This window comes from Nycticebus coucang, chromosome 11, assembly GCF_027406575.1.
Source record: "Nycticebus coucang isolate mNycCou1 chromosome 11, mNycCou1.pri, whole genome shotgun sequence".
Classification (NCBI taxonomy): domain Eukaryota; kingdom Metazoa; phylum Chordata; class Mammalia; order Primates; family Lorisidae; genus Nycticebus; species Nycticebus coucang.
In genome coordinates, this window is record NC_069790.1 from 126,343,587 (window position 1) to 126,363,219 (window position 19,633).

The window sequence follows — 19,633 nt, forward strand, 5'->3', positions numbered from 1 at the left end:
CGCCCGCTGGTCAGCACTTGAGTTTGTCCACTTCTGCCTCCAGGAACCCGTTCGTTTCACGCTTTCAAGTGCCCACGCCGTTCCCAGGCCTGACCGCTCTTCCCCCGGGTCTCCAGGGTGCAGCGCGGGCGGCTTGCGTCCCTGCGGTGGTTCCCAACCTTCCTAATGCCTCCTAATGCAGGTTGTGGTGACCTCCAACCATAAAATTATTTTCGTTGCTACTTCATAACCGTAATTTTTTTACTGTTATGAATCGTATTGTAAATATCTGTTATGCAGGATGTATTTTCATTGTTACACAGGGGTCGTATTTTCATTGTTACACAGGGGTCGCGACCCACAGGTTGAGAACGACTGCTAGCCAGAGTCTGAGGGTGGGACTCCCTGCATTTGCGGGGAAGGAGGTGTAATTGTGCGTGTGAGCGGGAGTGCCCGGACACACAGTCGGCCTGGAGACTGCACCAGGGTGCCACTGAGCGCGTCCTGGGTGACAAGGCTCCTCCTCACTGCCGGGATGGCGGGTCGGGATGGAGGGAAAGGCGTCTCTGATGCTGCCGTGGGCGTCCAGGGTTCCTGGGACCGAGCATCCAGCCTCGCTGCTCCCCGCCCCCATGCACGCACTTCAAATATTTACAGTGAAAGCACTTCCAAGGACCTTTTTGAAGCCGAAAGAATCAACACACAGGCCAAAAAGTCAAGCGGCCCCCAACAGCAGGCTTTGTTAACAGCTCCATCAGGGCAGTTACCTCCGGAGCAGGCGAGCAGGCTGAGGAGGGAAGAGTTGGCGGTGGAGCCAGGGCTTCCTATGCAGGTGAGAGGCGAATAAAGGACAGGAAGGGGCTGTGGGCGGAGTAGGGGGCCAAAGGGAAAATCGGTGCCAGGTAAACTTTAAAATTAGCAGCCCAATTGAGGCAAGAGGGACAATCCCAAAGGCGAATACAGGGCCCAGGGTGGCTTCTCTCCAATGGCTTTTTCCCAGGTGAAGGCTGTTGACATGGGCTCTGGTTCTTTTTCATTACCACACAGAATGGCTCTGGGACACACATGTTCGTTGGAAGCTTGGGAGGGTAACAGCAACTCGGAATAAATGTCATACTGCTCAGCAAAAGCTAGTAACTAGCAAATAGAAATCACAGCTTCTACACGGACTTTACATTCCCTTGTATGATATCTCTCTGGGGTGATAAAAAATGCCTTTCTGCCTCTGACTAGGGAGAGGAAAATGCTCATATTTCTTGAACACCTACTATGTGCTACAAGCTTTCCAGAATTATCTTCTTTAATCTTCACCGCGACACTCCGAGTATTTTTACTGCCATTTTCTAGAGTACAGATTCAAGGAGGGTGACCTTGGTGTCTCCAAACACAGAAAAGCCCAGAGTTTGGACGAAACCAGGCCTGAATGCAGGGCCACACAGACTTCATCCTGGTGTGCCTAACCCGGAGGCATCATCCCCTCTGTTCTCCTGGGAGAAGGAGGGTTTAGAGAGGAGACCTGAGATTCTCAGCCACCTGTTCCCCGGCAGGAAGACCTGCAGAGGCCCTGCTGCCCAGGCTCCTTCTCCCAGGGTTGGCTAAGGCTGACCTGCCTTTTCCTGTGTTTCATCACTCCTACCAGCTCTGGGTGCTTGGTCCCCGAGCAATGAGTTAGGAAGCTGAGGGAAGGCAGTGGCTGCCAAAGAAATTTCCCAAGATGGGTCTCCAAGAACCTGCTGCTGCTCTCTGACCTAAAACAAGCACTTCCAGGGTTATTTAGTTGGCATTGGGGTGTGTGGTCTAGACTCAGTAAAATTACTTCACCTTCTTCAACAAAATCGTTGTGTTTTCCTTTAACTCCTAGAGGACTTCACCCCTTTTTGTTCTAAGGTAACAAGGCTCCCAAACTCCGTCACACCACCTCCAAGCTTCTACTCTCCCTGAGAACAGACAGCTGTCCTGCAGGTCCACTGGGTGCCACCTGTGGGCTGAACAGGGCTGGCCTCCACCTGCAGCAGCTTCCGACATCTGAAGCTCCTTATCTTGGTGGATTTGTTTCTACCCCATAGAAAGTAGGGGTTGGACAAAATGCACTCTGGGTGCTGAATGGCTTTAAAAAGATCACATATTCTATTTATATTTAAGAATAGGTTCATATAAATCGGAGGTTCTCTAAAGTTGTATGGTAAGAGACAGGGAGAGAAAGGGGCTCTCAGGGAAGTTGGGGGCCTTTGTGTGGTTTACGACGTGTGAACAGAGCTTGCTGTGTCTTTTCCTGTCCTAGGGTCTGTGTTGACCCAGCCCAGCTGGCTTGGGGGCAGACCGGAGCCAGGCTTGAGTCTCAGGGAAAGGCCAGGAGGAGAGATCAAAGGTCTGATCCTGGAGGTCCTCCCGATCTAGGTCTCCAGGTAACTCCTCACTCCCAGCCCCGGGGGAATCCCAGAAGAGAGAGCAGGGAGGACTCTTGATTCCCCCTAGAAAAGCAGGGAGGGTCCAGTGCACCCAGCAGATTGAAAATAAAACCTAAATATTCACATGCTCACAAAATGAAAGACAGATGTTGTTCACTTATTTATCATTTATATATTTCTTTCTTCCATGTGAAATAGGACAGGTACAATGGAGTTAACACGAAGGCAAACTTGTTGGGGTGTTGGTGGCTAAAGCCCAGCGCAGAATTTTCCCTGGCACATCCTTCTGTTCACACCTCCCACTTTTCTCAGAGCTTAAGGTTTCCAGAACTGAAACTCAGGGCCAACAAACTTCAGAGGGGCTATTCAGATCAGTCAGAGCCCTGGTGAAACCATGCATCCCCCAGCAAGGTAACCTTTAGAGGTTTCCTTCCTTTGGGAAACTGAGGCCCGAGAGTGCTGTGTGGTCAAAGGTCAGGAGCTAAGCACATGGTGACAGTGGCACTTGCCCCTGGGGCTCAGAAAGTAGCTTGCTTAGGCTATGGAGTGGGAGGCCTGAGGGCTAGCACTAGAACCCAGTTGGCAGTTGGTGATGCTTCAGCCTCCTTCCCAGCTTGTCAGGGTCACCAGAGGAACAGTGTGCCAGCCTAGGGAGATGACGAGAAAGCCTGGAGTCACTGGATGGTGAGCTGAGGGGTCTTCTTGGACCCTTCCATCCATCTAGCCCCTGCAGAGCCTTGAGGGCCAAAGGTAGGAAATTGTGAGAGCTGCGCTTTGAATGGATGACCTCCTCCCTGACCCAGGAGCCTGGCCTTTATAGGAGTCTGGAAAGGTGGTACTCAAGAGGTGGCAGCTCTAAAGACCCCCAAACCCGTGGTGGAAGTGAGCCCATGTCTGCAGTGCCTTCCCCTCAGCCCCTCTACTCAGCCCCTCCTGCACACCTGGATTTTGTATTGCCTTTTTAGAGGGCACCATCCCCCTAACTTTACCGTCCTGCTGGGGGGCACCCCTGGCTGAGCTGGGAACAAAAGCCTACCTTAGGCCATGCCAGTGAGGGTCCCTCTCCATCAGGCACAGCCCAAACTGGGGTCTTAGTAAAAATGTAGAGAGATGCTGGGCGATATAAATTTGTAAAAATCCAGCAACCCATTGGCCTTCTGTTTTTGGAAATTTCCTCCAGCCCCTAGTTTTCCTGGACACTGAAGTGAGGGGACAGTCTGGCCAGCCAAGGCTCAGCGGCTGGCCCCCAGGGTTCCTCCTGACACAGAGAGCTGAATGCCTTCCCACCCTCTTCTGATGCATGAAAGCTCCCGGGTCATAAAGAGAAGCAACCCGGGAGGGAGAAGGGAAGCTCATTCAAGCCTCTGTAATCAAGTTGGGCAGCAACAACCCTCATTAGAAAGACTTCCTTCCCTGAGAAACCTGTATTCTTGCTACGAAATTTTAATTTTGTAGTTTTACACAGGTCCTCTGTATACTACTGTGAGGAACAAGGTAGATAAATAAATCAGGTGCGATTTTTCAGAACGTGGCCACCTAAATTACACTTCTCCAAGTGAACACTAGCATCTGAGCTGCAGCACTTGGTGAGTCTTGCAAGAGGACAGCCCCCCTGGGAGATTGAGAACAGTGGACGCAGCTTCACTCACACCCAGCGTCCTGCCATGGGAGATATTTAGAAATCAAAGACTTGCTTTCTAAAGGCAGCATGTGGGTGTTCAGGTAGCATCTGCTGGAGGTGCCCAGACACATGTTTCTAACCCACCTGTCCACCCACCTACCCCAGTGGGAGGAGAGGGTCACTTGGCCGACACCTGCGACTCTGATCCAGGAACAATGCATGCAAACACACAAAGGCTGGCGTCCACCCCAGCCTGCACTGTGACTGCTGACCCACGGGCTGCTGGAGACAGGGGTAAAACACACAGGGAAGAAGCAGAATGCACAAAAATAGATACTGCTCGGAGATATTTTAATGCTTCACTGCGTGAATTTTTAGTGCATTCTGACTCGAAATTACGGCTGAATAGTGGTGCACTAATGTCCAGCTCCATGTTAGATAATGGCAGGAAGTCTCAGCTAATTGGTCTATTTAGTAGTTGCTGAGGTGGCAGAAGCTGGCTGCTGGCAGGGGAGTGAGGGAGGGAGGGGGAGAATGTGAGCGCTCCCTCGGAGCAGTAGGGGCCTCTTCCCAGGCCACTTCCAGAGCTGGGGGTGGCGTGAGGGATTCCCCTGGAAGGGCCAATGGTGTCGGAGGTCAAGTTCGCCTCTTTCAACAGGTACACAGTCCCAGGCCTGTCAGTTCCTAAGACCCCAGGCTTGGGGCCCAGCATGGCAGGGTGTCTGTTTGCCAGTAGGACTTGGCTGGTTGTCCACCCCACCCCCATTCATCCCACTATTCCACCTGCCCTCAGGCAGCTGTCCTCTCCCTCCCTATCTCCCTTCCGGTGTTTTCTAAACTGCAGCTGGGTGAGGGGGTGTCAAGACTTCATGCCTACCTTACCACTTGAACTGGGAGTATTTTATCCAAGAGGAACACAAGGGTGGAGAGAGGCCAGTTTCTCACACTAATGGTAAGTGTGTGTGTGTTGGGGGGGGGCAGATTTAAAATGGACTCTGACCAGCTCCCAAGTCCAGTGGGCCCCAGCCCCTGCCAGGACACCCCACCGCTCTGGACAGGTCAATGTGCCTCTTCCTGAGTCTCACCCTGTACTCAAAACACGTCTGTAAGAGCTCAGAGGGCTCTGCCCAGGACCCGAGGTCGCACCAGGCTGTGCAGGTTCTGTGGGCGGGTCAGGTCCCAGTGTTAGTCGCTATATTACAATTATTAGGATTCAGTAATAATTCCCCCCCCCACTTGGCCCCAACTGTGGAACACACTGCGGCGGGGAGGGTCAGTGTCCAGCCCAGCTGCACCCCAGCTCTTTCCTCTCCTCTCCCGCACAGGGCCCTGCCCCAGCCTCGCCGCGGTCTCCTGGGCCCTGTGCTGCGGGCAAGATAATTTGGCTAATGAACTCGTTAAAGGGGCCCTGGTGACCCGCCCCCCCCGGCCTCCCCTCGCCCATCTGGGAAATTCCATTGAAAGGCTACAGAGCGCTCCTCACCCCGCCGCCGTCTGTCGCTGCGGGAGATGCGAACCCTTGACTCCGGGCCCTTCACATTAAAATAATTACCCGGAGGAACAGGTGGCTCACTGGGGGCTCTCAGGAGCATCTGGGCTCCGGACAGCCGCCGCCAGGGAGGGAGCGGCCCGCCCAGGGGAGGGAAGGTCAGGGGCGCTGGCCCAGAGAGGGAGGACCTTCCCGGGGGCCGGGGGGTCCCGGGGCACCCAGGCCTCCGCGGCCTTGCGGGCCACGGCCTGAGGGCCCTGGGCCACCTTCGCCGCCGCCCGGGCTCGGGAGATGGGAGTTCCTTCGCAGAACCCCAACTCACGAGCCGGCTCCGAGGCTGGAGCAAAGCCTTAGGTTGGGCCCCGCGCCGGGGCTTGCCCGAGGCTGGGGGCCCTGTGGGCCCGGGGCTGGCAGCGGGGTGCGCTCCGGCCGTGCCCCCGACTGTGCGGGGCGGCTACCCCTCTCCCTTGCCGCCGGCCGCCCGACGTCCATGTGGAGTTCCAGGCCCAGAGGCGGGATTCGAGGAGGTCCTGGCTGTGCTGCCAGGGAGCGCGACAGCCCAGGCGTGGGGCCAGGCCTATTGCCAAAAACATATTACACTGCGACATTCTGTAAATGAGATAATGATGCATAAACCCGGGTGATAGATGTGACGTGCCTGGATGTCTTCTCTAAATTAGCTGCTCACTTGGACTGCTAATAATGGTGAGTTTATGAAAGCAATTTCAGAGCAAACTGCGAGAGGGTCTTCTTACTCTAATCAGCCGGCCTGGGCTAATGGACGAGGGGGTCAGGCTGAGAGTTATTGACACGCCCGTGCCCTTAACCTGTTTCCCAATAAAGCTGATTAGTTTTTGTCAATTCATCAGCTAACCGCTCTTGCTGGAACTGCATCAAAGCCTTATTTGCTCAGGGGAAATCAACAAGTCACAGACCAGCTCTATTAAGGGGCCAGGGACACCCCAGACCTAGGCCTGCCCAGGGCTGCCAGGAGCGGCTGAGGGCGTGGGGTCCACCTCAGCTCCCACTATGACACAGATGACTATGGGGAAGTTACTGAGTCTAGAGGCTTCCTTCCTCTGTTATGGCCAAAGGGATCCATTTCTGTCTGTGGCTATTGCCCCTTCAGTATTTGGACCCGGTCATTTTCCAGGCCAGGAGCCCAGCTGGATGTCACAGGACAGTGGGGAGCAGAGAGGGTGTGAGGAAGGGGCTTGACTGCGTCTGACACTGCTGGAGCATCCCTTCTGTGCCTCCCCAAGGCAAGGAAGGTCAAGAGGGCAGGACACGGGGGCCTCCTGGGGCCAGCTTGATCACTGATTACAGACAGGTATGACTTGGCAACCTCCTTCCCACAGCCAGGGCAGGACCTGTCTGCTCAGGGCCTCCTGGGGCCTGCACAGGGGGCTGGTTTGGGGCTCCAGGTGAGCAGCTGCAGCAGGGTCCCCTCAGGTTCTGGTGAGTGGGTGAGCTCTGGGGGAGCAACTCTGGCCCTCCACTGGTGGTTGGGGGAGGGAAATGTGCGCTGCTCCTTTAAGCCCCTGGCCACCACAGCATCCCAGCCCCAGCCCCCTTCAATTTAATTTCATTAAAACAGAGCATGAATATTTCTATTAAACCTAAAATGAAATATGAAGCCATTTAGACTCTGCCTGCACCAATCACCCAGATTTATGACTTTTATTCATCACATCAAGAGCTTGGAAAAATGAATTTTCTTCACCCAGGAAGGAAATAAAATCTCAGGCTTGGTCATTTCCAGAAAGCTGTTAATTTGACCATGTGGTAATTACTTTCACAATTAACTAAAATACAAATCAACTTGACAAATTGGGCTAGTTTATATATTAATTAGCCCCCTTAAATTTATTCATTATGAAAAGACAATTTAAGGAGACCTGTGGTGTCTGTTTTATTGCAATAAATTATTGTTAGGAAATGGGCCTAATAAAATATCTTAATATTTAAGGATATTGTATATGCGGGGGGGATGCTTTATTGACAATTTCATTTTCCAATTAGTAATTTTGTTGTAATATATCTGCGAACCCGGGACTCCGGGCCGGTGGGCAGGGTTCTCCCGCTGGGGCAGTGGGAGTAGCCGGGCTGGGCTCCGGCGAGGAGGGAATTCTGCGGGAAGGGCCGCGCCCGGCCGGAGCAGCTGCGCTAGCCCGGGTCCTCCTCCCCACGGCGGGGCTGATTTAATAGAATGTCGATAGAATCACTCGATGCCTTTTAGCTTGTGATCTTTATAAATGTTCCTCTATTAAATTAGAAAATGATTCTCTTCTCGTTTAATTGTATTCTTTCGTTTCTTATTCCCAATTAATTAGTCCTATCGACGTTGCAATATTTTAAGTGACTCGAGTCCGTTTCCAGTTAGAATATATGGGTCAGCACGTGAAGTTTTATACCCGACAGAACCATATAATGCGGGTTTTAACTACTGGCTTCTCATCTGTCTTAAACATCTGGCCAGAATGCGCCGCCGGCCGCCTTGCAGCTCCTTCCTGGGGTCGGTGGGCACCACGCGGGCCACCTGGGGGCTCCCGCGCTCAGGGGCGTCGGGCAGGCCTCGACTTGGAGTTTTCTGTTGGAATCCTGGCCCCAGCCCAGTGGCTCGGGGATCCGTAGACCCTGCAGAGGGGCTGCCGCCGAGTCCCCACGAAAACCGGTGTCCTGCGATATTCTCACCTGGCGAGGAGGGATGCGACTCCGGGTGTGAGCGCGGGGGCACTCGAGTCCTCCTTGTCCTCCTGTGGACCCGTGCGGTCGGTCTGGTCTGGGGCTCAGGCCAGAGGGGCGCCAGGCCAGGCTGACCTGGCACCTCAGTTCTGCCCTGCCGTCCACTTTTTTTAAAAGACGGCATTTCCTCTGGCCAGTCCCCTCCACTTGTGGTTGCGCCTGCAGCCACCCGGCAGGACAAGTGGGCACCTGTGCTTTGCGGGCTGCGCTGCGGCATCGCCTCCGCGGTTACAGGCCGGCAGCACTCAGCCTCCCGCCACGACCCGACACCACCCGCGACCTGAGAGTCCGGTGGAGACCGCACAGGGCTCCTACTGTCCTGACAAGTGACCCATTCCTCCTGGGCAGACTCCCGGCTGCCGCTGGCCCCAGTGTCCCGAAGCGCCCACCGGTGTGGGTCCACCAGGTCCCCTCGCCAAGCGACAGGTGGGGGAGGGGACCGGCCTCCCCGTCCTGATTCAGGTGAGCCTGGCCGGGCTAGGGGTCCTGCTCTGCGACCCCAGCTTGTGGCGGGGTGCGGGGGCGCGCCCGGACCTGTGGTCGCACTGGTCCTGGTGTGGCCCGGAGGGCTCTGACCTCACCCTCACCTGGCCTGAGAGCTGGCCGAGGTCTGTTCGCTGCGATTTCCCCGTTTGCCTCACTGCTCTCCTGCCCTGCCTCCAAGCGAACGAAGTCAGAGGTGTCTGTTTTGTCTCTCTCTAACCCTACATCAGAAGGGTAAGGTGTCCAAGTTGTAAGGAGGGTGGAGAGAGGCACATCTCACACCTGCCTGACAAGCCGGTCACCAGTTTATGAGCTACAAAAGGTGCTACTTTGTGTATTCCTAACTAGTCCTTCCCTGCCCACCCCCATACTAAGTGCAGTTGTCACCTCCAATTGCCCTCCCCCACCCCCCAAGAAACCCCATTTTCTCCCAAGACCTGGGTCTGAGAAAGTGGGAGACCTGCTGACAAATAGAGGGAAAAGCCATCTCTGGCAACCAGGCAGCCCTGGATGACCACAGCCTGCTGAAATCTCCCCTGCCTCCCTCGTGTGTCCTAGTCCCTGAGCCAGGGAGAAGCATGGATTTTCCTTAATCTCTGCTGCTCAGTCTGAGCTTGAGCCACAGGGTGACCTGCCAGACCTGAGTGCCAGGGCTAGGGCTGGCTGCATGGGAGGGAGCGCCCCCTTTCCGTTTCTACTGGAGGACCTCCTCGCTGCTCTGCTGGTGGGGGGAGGCAGCCCCTGCCCTTGCTCTGAGTGACACTTCAGGAACATTTTCTGATCTCTTGACCTCAACCACGCGATTTACCATGATTCAAGTGGGCAAGTGCTTATTAAGCCACTTTGTGTGCCCAGCTTGCTACTAAAGGATAAGATCAGGAGGTTCCTTTCTGTGCTCAGGGAACTTAATACCTTCTTAGAAGAAAAAAAAAATGTGCACATAGGAAACAATTAGAGGGCGCCCCCAGATGAGACACACAGAGTATCAGGATGGGAAGCAGAGCCTTGGCAGGGCAGACGGAAAGCCTGACCCTTCTGTGCCACTGGACGCCTCCCAGGGTGCTTTTCCCAGCATCCTTCAGAAGGAAAAGAACATCAAATTGCACAGGGAAGAGGGGCAGGATCTTATTTTTCTCTGAGATCTCATCTGTACAAAATATTTAAAAATTAGCTGGGCACGTTAGAGCCTATCTCTAGTCCTAGCTATACAGGAGGCTGAGGGAGGAGGATCGCTTGAGCTCTGGAGTTTGAGGTTGCTGTGAACTGTGATGATGCCACCCTAAGCAACAGAGTGAGCTAAGATACTGTCTCAAAAATAAATAAATACATACATATATAAACAAAATTATGTGCCTGCTGAGCAACATCTCCCATCCTCCCTCCCACCGCCCAGCTTCTGGCAGCCATCATTCTACTCTCTGCTCCTATGAGTTGGACATTTTCAGATTCCACATACAAGTGAGACTGCAGTATTTATCTTTCTCTGACCTATTTTACTTAGCACAATGCCCTCAAGCTTCATCCATGTTGTCGCAAACGGCAGGATTTCCTTTTTAATGGCTGAATAATACTCCATTGTGAATTTCTACCGCACGGACATTTGGGTTGCTTCCTTGTGGTGACCATTGTGGATCATGTGATGATACACATGGAACTGCAGATAGCTCCTTCAGATTTGACTTTTCTTTGGTTATATATTCAGAAATGGGATTCCTGGATTATATGGTAATCCTAATTTAAACTTTTGAGGAATCTTCATGCTGTCCTCCACGTGGCCATACCAATGCACAGCCCCACCAACTACATAAAGGTTTCTTTCATTCTCTCTGTGTCCTCACCAATGCCTCTCTCTCTCTCTTTTTTTTTTATAATAGTCATTCTAATAGCTATTAGGTGATATTTTCTTGTGATTTTTTTTTTTTTTTTTTGTAGAGACAGAGTCTCACTGTACTGCCCTCGGGTAGAGTGCCATGATGTCAGAGGACTCACAGCAACCTTTACTCTTTGGGCTTACGTGATTCTCTTGCCTCAGCCTCCGCAGCAGCTAGGACTACAGGTGCCCTCCATAACGCCCGGCTATTTTTTTTTGTTGCAGTTTGGCCGGGGCTGGGTTTGAACCCACCACCCTCGGCATATGGGGCTGGCGCCCTACTCACTGAGCCACAGGCGTCACCCATTTTTTTGTGATTTTGATTTCCATTTCTCTGACCATCATTGACGTTCAGGGTGCCTATTGGCTATTTGTATGTTTTCTTTGGGGAAATGTCTGTTTTTCATCTTTGCTCATTTTTAAATCTTTTTTTTTTTTTTTTTTTTTGCTTTCGAGGTGTCTGAGCTACTGATACATTTTGGATAATGACTCCTTATCAGACATATGGCTTGCAAATGCTTTCTCCCATTCTGTTTCGTTGACTGTTTCCCTTGCCACACAGAAGCTGTTCATTTTGACATAACACTAATTTATTTCATTGCCTGTGCTTTTGATGTCAAATACCAAAAATCATTGCCAAGACCAGTTCAAGGAGCTATCCCCATACGTTTTCTTCTAGAAATGTTATTGTTTCAGGTCTTGCATTTAAGTCTCGAGTTCAAGTTGAGTGAGTGGTGTGATTCCATTTCATTCTTTTGCTGTGGATATCCAGTTTCCCAGCAACATTTGCTGAAGAGACTGCCCTTTCCCAGCATGCATTCTTGGCACCCCTTGCTAAGTGTCAGTTGACCATGTAGGGATGGGTTTATTTCTGGGACCTAGATTCTGTTCCATTGCACCATATATATATCTGTGTTGTTTTGATTATTAGGTTTATAATGTAGTTTGAATCAGAAAATGTAATGTCTCTAGATTTGTCCTTTTCTCAAGATTATTTTGGCTATTTGGGAACTTTTGTAGTTCCACATGAATTTTAGGAATTTTGGAATTTTGATAGGGATTGCATTGATGCATTAGATGGCTTCAGGTAGTGGGGGCAGTTTTTGGCAGTTTTTGGCCAGAGCCAGGTTTGAACCCACCACCTCTGGTATATGGGGCCGGTGCCCTACTCCTTTGAGCCATAGGTTGCACCCAGCATTTTAACAATATTAATTCTTCCTGTCCATGAACATATGATGTCTTTCCGTTTAATTGTGTCATCTCCAATTTCCTTCATAAGCATCTAACAGTTTCCAGTTCACAGATTTTTTTTTTTTTTTTTTTTTGGCAGTTTTTGGCCAGGGCTGGGTTTGAACCCACCACCTCCATTATATGGGGCCAGTGCCCTACTCCTTTGAGCCACAGGTGCTGCAGATTTTTTTTTTTTTTTTTTTGTAGAGACAGAGTCTCACTTTATGGCCCTCGGTAGAGTGCCATGGCATCACACAGCTCACAGCAACCTCCAACTCCTGGGCTTAAGCGATTCTCCTGCCTTAGCCTCCCAAGTAGCTGGGACCACAGGCGCCCGCCACAACGCCCGGCTATTTTTTGGTTGCAGTTCAGCCGGGGCCGGGTTTGAACCCGCCACCCTCGGTATATGGGGCCGGTGCCTTACCAACTGAGCCACAGGCGCTGCCCCAGTTCACAGATTTTACATGTTGGTTAAATTTATATCTAAGTATTTTATTCTTCTTCATGCTATTGTAAATGGGATCATTTTCTTAATTTCCATTTCAGGTATTTCATTGTTAGAAATGCTACTGATATTGGTCTATTTGTTTTTGTATCTAGCAGCTTTACTGAGTATGTTCATTAGTTCAATTTTTTTGCTTGTGTGGAGTTTTTAGGGTTTTCCATATATAAATAAGACCATGTCATCTGCAAACAGACAATTTTACTTCTCCATTTCTGATTTGGATGCCATTTATTATTTCTCTTGCCTGGTTGCTCTTGCCAGCACTTCCAGTACTATGGAAGTAGAATAGAAGTGGTGAGAATGTGCAGCCTGGTGTTGTTCCCGAGGTTGAAGGGAGCGCCGTCAGCTTTTCACCATGGAGTATAATATTAGCTGTGTGCTTCTCAACACGGTCTTCATTATGTTAAGATACATTTCTTCGGGGCTGTAGCACAGTGGTAGGGCACTGGCCACATACACCAGGGCTGGCAGGTTCAAACCCGGCTCCGGCCTGCTAAACAGCAATGACAACAACAACAAAAAGTAGCTTGCAACTCTGCCAAAAAAAAAGAAAAAAAGGTACATTTCTTCTACAGTAGAGAATTTGTATCATGAGAGGATATTGAATTTGGTCAAATGCTTTTTGTGCATTTAATGAGAAGATTATATGGTTTTCATCCTTTATGTTATTAATGTGGTATGTTGAGTTCGTTGAATCATGATGTCCAATCATTCTTGAATTCTGGGGATAAATCCCACTTGATCATAGGATATGATTTTTTAAATGTGTTCTTGAATTTAAGAACACATTTGTTAGTGATTTTTGTTTTGTTCTGAGACAGAGTCTCACTTTGTTGCCCTCCGTAGAATGCCGTGGTGTCGTAGCTCACAGCAACCTCAGACTCTTGGGCTCAAGCAATTCTCTTGTCTCAGCCTCCCAAGTAGCTGGAACTACAGGCACCTGCCACAATGCTTGATTATTTTTAGAGACAGGGTCTCGGTCTGGCTCAGGCTGGTCTTGAACTCCTGAGCTCAGGCAATCCGCCCGCCTCAGCCTCTCAGAGTGCTGAGATTATAGGCGTGAGCCACCACAGCCGGCCTTGTTAGTGTTTTGTTGAAGATTTTTGCATCTGTCTTCTGCAGGGGTATTGGTCTGCTTCTTTTCTTGTAGTGTCTTTGTGTGGCTTTGATGTCAGTGTAATGCTAGCCTTGTAAAATGAGAGGGGAAGAAGTGTTCCCTGAAAGAGAGATGTTTTTAAGATCTTTGAAATTGCTTTCTCTGGCCATGTCTCCTGATGGGTCACAGTAAGGGGCAGAGTGGCTGCAGCCTCCAGCCTTCATAGTCCCCATTCAGAGCATCTGGCCTGGGTGTGTGCCAGAGAGACAGGCCCCGACAAGCTGGGAGGGGCAGACACCATGGATTGACCTAGACCAAGGTTAGTAAAACCAGAGATATGAAAAGATAGGGATCCAGCAGTTGGGGAGGGATGGGGGGTGGGATAACTCAGGCCATGGTAATTGTGCGGTGCTCCCAAATGTCATGAGGAGCTTCAGTATTTGCTTCTTGGGCATTAAAATACCATGAATCATTGACAAGAAACCAAACAGTGCTACATCTATATAACAATTTGAACCCATATTGCTCCAAGTAAAATCAAATTAGAAGCCTTTCCCCAATTAGATTATGCAAACGCTGACACAGAGCAGGCTTGTTTGCTATGTACATGACACGGCCCCCACCTTACACCTGACACCGCGCAGAGACTCTCGAGCACAACCACCTCGACACCCAGGCTGTGTCAACATTCTACCCCTAGATAATAAATATGAGACACAGCACACGCTGCTTTTAATTGTATCGATAAACTGGGATTAACCCCCAAGTCAGGCTTCACTATTGCAATTAAATGTCCTCAAATAAATTGTTTCCTCAATAAACAAATGGAAGGGGTTGTGTTTGCCCTGAATAATAACAGGTGTAATATTTTACTGGCTAAAGTTAAGTATTAAGTGGAATCACTTGCTAGTCCTGATTTATTCCCTGAGATCGGAAAGTCATTTTTCATACGTCATGTGCTGCTTCAGTACTGCATAAACAGCTAATAACGCACTAAATCAACCTGGCACGACCTTGCATTTCACCGAAAGCCACCAAACTACAAAAACCTAGAGCTGAGGGTTCTCACAAGACCCAAGGAAATAGTTGTTCTGAAAAGTCAGTTGGTTGACTGTTGTTTTTTTGTCTTTATCTTCTAGGATTCAAAATTCGACTATTATGTGAAAACCTACTGAGCCATTAACCAATCCAGTAGCTCTTGATGTCGCTTTGTTTTCTGGTGGCCATGGAGCAAGCTAGCAAGTTAGCCAAGGAGGGGAGGCCAGCAGTGGGGCTGGTTCCGTTGCACCTCCACGGGGCTGCTGCTTTTGGTGGTCTTTTCCCCTTAGCTGGTAAAATGGCGCAAGAATTCCTTACAGCCATATTTCTCACGTCATCACAGGGATGCTCGCCTCATTTTTGATGTCTTGGTGGACATGATAGACTGTTAAAGCTTTTGACGTGCAGGCAAATTTCAGTATATCAGGGCTGCCCTTTGAAGGGGCAGGGAAGGGAAAAGACAGCGCAGTGTCCTTCTGGGGGGGGGGACGTTATGTTAGTTTTCATAGAATAGAATAACATTCTTGTTCTATAATAGTGTACAGGGGATAGGCTGGTGTTTTCTAAATGGCCAGTGGTGATTTGTTGAGATAAGAGCTACTAAAATTAACTAATTAATAGTTGTGAATTTTATTTGATGTTTTTGAATTTGTATATTCTTTTCTTCTGGTTCCTTAGCAAAATATCTAGTAATGAGAATTTTTAATCTATGTAGTTTGGGTTTGTTTTTTCTTTTTTTTCAGACATAATCTTACATTATCACCCTGGGTAGAATGCCACAGCAACCTCAGATTCCTGGGCTCTAGTGGTCCTCTTGCCTCAGTCTCCCAAGTAGCTGAGACTACAGGTGCCTGCCACAGAGCCCGGCTATTTTTAGAGAGGGGGGTCTCACTCTTGCTCAGGCTGCTCTTGAACCTGTGAACTCAGGCAACCCACCCTCCTCGGCCTCCCAGAGTGCTGGGATTACAAGCATGAGCCACTGAATCCAGTCTAGTTTGTGTTTGTTATAAATCTGTTTTAAAAGATTTACCTGCATATTATCTTTCTATAATTTATTAGCCCATTGCTCCTTAAACTTCTTTATTTTTCCTGATCAGCCTTATACATGCAAACCAAACTATATTTAAAACATTGCATTGATAGGCTAGGCACAATGGCTCATGCCTATAATCCCAGCACTCTGGGAGACCGAGGCAGGTGGATTGCCTGAGCTCAGGAGTTGGAGAACAGCCTGAGCAAGAGCAAGACCCCATCTGTAAAAGTAGCTGGTTGGTATGGCGGGCATCTGTAGTCCTAGCTACTTGGGAGGCTGAAGCAGGAAGATTACTCAAACCCAAGAGACTGAGGTTACTGTGAGCTATGACGCTGCTGCACTCTACTCAGGGCAACAAAGTGAGACTCCATCTCAAAAAATATATATCGAATTGCTTCTTGAAAAATTAATCAAATGCACATGAGCTCCTAGTCCATGTGAGAGAGATAACACACATGCCCCTCTGAGCTGAGCTGAGTTCAGTTCCAAGAGACTCTGAAGACTTTAGCTAAGGCCACCTCGAAGAGAGAAAGCACAGGGTTTCAATTAAGCTTTTAATATATTGAACTTATCTGGGGGACGCTTCCCGTGACTACCTTCCTAGATGCCTGGAGACCTGGAGACTCCAGGTTGGGATTTATTGATTTAGTTATGGAGCAATTTAGGGCACATTGTATTAATATTCCCGTCATTGGTATCAGTCACCTTTTATCGTTCTAAATGATTACCAAGCTACACTTATTTTTAGTTAGTGAATCTTTCATACTCAGATCACCTCCAGGAGAAAATGCTTGCTTAGCTCCTACACAGGCAAAAAAATATGCACAGGAATTATTAGATGACTTAAATATATCAAGACAACCTTCCTTTTAACTGATGGCCTGCCTACAACTTAAGAGAGAGAGTTTGCTTTTCCCAAACTATTATAAAACATCTTTAGATGATAAAGCGTATCTGATGTAGAAGATAAAATATTTAACATGTAGGACCTTATTCAGAGCATGAATATATCTACAGATAATTGTAAGTTCCTAGGAATACTTGATGGGAAATATATTGATAATACAATTTTTCTTTTGAAAGAGATTGTAATGATTGCAAATTTGGTTTAATAATTAAATTAATAAGAACTATTTGATTCAAACACGAGTCTTTTAATGATATACAGAGTTAATAATATCTGTCTTGCCAGCTAAAGAGGTTTTAAAAGACTGCATTGGGTAATCTGCAATTGAGTACCTATCTGCCCTTTATTAACACAACATTAACCTTTATATTAAAATGCATTTAAGGGTAGTCTTTGAAAGTACTCAAGAAAAACAAGCACAAAATAGTTCACAACAATATCCTTATTTTACTGCTGTGAATAAATATGTTTTATGATTGTCTTAAATAGATGTGGCTTTTTAAATTTTAGGAATCCATTTAGGAATAGAAATAGAGATAAGAGTTACCAAATCAGTGTTGTGGCGTTTCAGACCAGGCCCTTGGGAGAGGAAGTTTAGAAACACACATCTTGAGCGGCGCCGGCCCCATATACCAAGGGTGGTGGGTTCAAACCCAGCCCTGACCAAACTGCAACCAAAAAAATAGCTGGGCGTTGTGGCGGGCGCCTGTAGTCCCAGCTACTCGGGAGGCTGAGGCAAGAGAATCGCCTAAGCCCAGGAGTTGGAGGTTGCTGTGAGCTGTGTGAGGCCACGGCACTCTACTGAGGGCCATAAAGTGAGACTCTGTCTCTACAAAAAAAAAAAAAAGAAACACACATCTTTTTTTTGTTTATTTGTTTGTTAGAGACAGTGTCTCAAGCTGTTGCCCTGGGTAGAGTGCGGTGGTGTCACAGCTCACAGCAACCTCAAACTCTTGGACTTAAGCGATCCTCTTGCCTCAGCCTCCTAAGTAGCTGGGATACAGGCACCCACCACAACGCCCGGCTATTTTTTGGTTATAGTTGGCATTGTTGTTTGGCAGCTGGGCTGGATTCGAACCCGCCAGCTCTGGTGTATGTGACTGGTGCCTTAGCCTTTTGAGCTACAGGTGCTGTGCCTAGAAACACACATCTTCTTTTTACATTCAGCAGTGTGGAGGTGCTGTACCGAGCAGGGCAGGTACAGGGGGAGGGGGTCCTGGCTTGGGAGGCAGGCAGGCCTGGGGTCAGTGCCCTCAACCTGCAGGCTACTATGAGACCCTGAGCAAGCTACTCTGTGCTTCTCGGCTCCAATTTCCTTACCTTGTCTGTAAGATGGAGACAATGTATGTCAACCCCAGCAAGGGCAGTGGGGACTCTGGGGTGCATGTGTGGTGTTCACCTGGGCCCACTGAGTACTGAATGCTTGTTCAATTTATATTCGTTTTCTTTGTGTTTTGTTTCTTTGTTTTGTTTTTTGTTCTGAGTCAGGGTCTTGCTTTGTTGTCCAGGCTAGAGTGCAGTGGCGTTATCATAGCTCACAGAAACCTCAAATTCCTGAGCTCAAGTGATCCTCCTATTTCAGCCTCCCAGAGTGCCGGGATCACACTGTGCCCAGCCTCAATTTGTATTAAATTCTAGAGTCCAATGTTTGTGGTGGGAATTTGTATGAGTGTGCATATGCCTAAAAACAAAAACTGGGACCCAGAAGCCGTGCCTTGGTCTTTGCTGTACAGCAGACTGTGGCCAAAGCACATGGCCTCATTCACTCCTCATGTTTCTCTAACCACAATTCTGTTATTGCTCCATTTCCCAGATCAAGAAACTGAGGCTCAGAGAGGTCAGGTAACCTGTCTAAGATCTGCTGCTGGTAAATTGACTCACACCCAAGGTTGGTCTGTGCCTTGTTTTCAGGTTTCCTCCAGTGCCTCTGGCATGAGTTGAGATTCAGCTGGGGTCAGGCTGCCCTTGGAGAGGCAGGTGCCCTGGGAGGGACAGGGACAGTCTGGGTGCCGTGGGCCCGCTCTGAGGAGGCCGAGCCAATGTTCCCTGCCTTTCAGCTTCCAAGGTCCACAGCCCCGGCTGGAACAGGAGGGATCCCGAGCTTGTCCTCCTGACTAGCCCCTTTGGGGTCCTGTCAAGTGTCTGTGACTGTTGACCAGCTAGACCCTGGAGGCTCCCTGCTGGTCACGGCCTTCCACCTCTTCCAAACTCAGGCATTTTCTAGGATAGAAAGGTGCAGGGACCTGGGCAGCCTGACACTCCCTCAGAGGGATGAGGTTGGGGAGGAAACTTGTCCAGGACAGTGGTGGCAGCCCATGTATGTCCACTAGCTCTAGTGTCCTTGTCTCCTGGGTAGGGAATGGAGCCCAGCCTGCAGGGAAAGGCAGGTATCGAGAGCTAATATTCACTGAGGGCTTACTGAAGGCCACGCAGTTTGACATGCTTGAGAAGCTTCTCTCGTTTGCGGGGGAGTTGGTGTTATGACCATCATCCCTGCTTTTCAGATGCATAAACTTCCAAAGGAACTTGCACAAAGTAACAGAGTTTGTGAGTGGCAAAGTGTCCCAGAGTCTGTACTAAAGTTGGGGGGTGGGGGATGTCTCTGGGCATGGCAGGGGCCAGCTAGAAGGGAGGCGGCAGCTCCGTCCTCAGGTCCTCAGGCAGTTGCAAGAGTGACAAGTGGGCTGCTGCACTCAGCTCACAGAGGTCTCACGGTGTTGGCCTTGGAGCAACAGGACCAGTGCCAGGCCCACTGGCCAGGGGCTCCAACACCCTCGCAGGCCTGTCCTGCTGGTCCTGAGGCCTGGCTGGACTGAATCTTCACCAGCCTCACCAGGCACCAATGCAAGGCCCCAAGACCTGTTGGGAGTTCTCACCCCCAACCCAGCCTGACCCTGTGGGTTCCAGATGAGCTTGCGGTGTGTCCTGCAGAGCTGTGGCTGCCACAATGGAGGCCAAAGCTGCAGGGTGAGGCAGACACAGAGGTTGGGAGAAAAGTGGCAGATGTCAAGATCCCAAGGCTGGGCCTAAGAAACCAGAAATTGGGAAGCACATTGGAGGGGGCGGGAACTGGGGCCAATTGTGTGGACCTAGACTACCTTTACCTCATAGCTTCCTCAACACCCATGGGTCTGCAGGAGTTGGGTGGTGGCTGGTTGTGAGACTGCAGAGCAAATTGGGACATTACCAGGCACTGGACAGACACCTGAGCTGTACGACAGGGGCACCT

General features: G+C 49.7%; 1 non-coding gene across 1 annotated transcript; it reads right to left on the reverse strand.

The window, feature by feature from the left end:
- Positions 1-8,949: 8,949 nt before the first annotated feature.
- Positions 8,950-9,050, reverse strand: LOC128560665 (small nucleolar RNA U13). The gene has a single exon (XR_008373131.1). It is a non-coding gene; the product is annotated as a small nucleolar RNA U13 (small nucleolar RNA).
- Between the last annotated feature and the right edge of the window lie 10,583 nt (positions 9,051-19,633).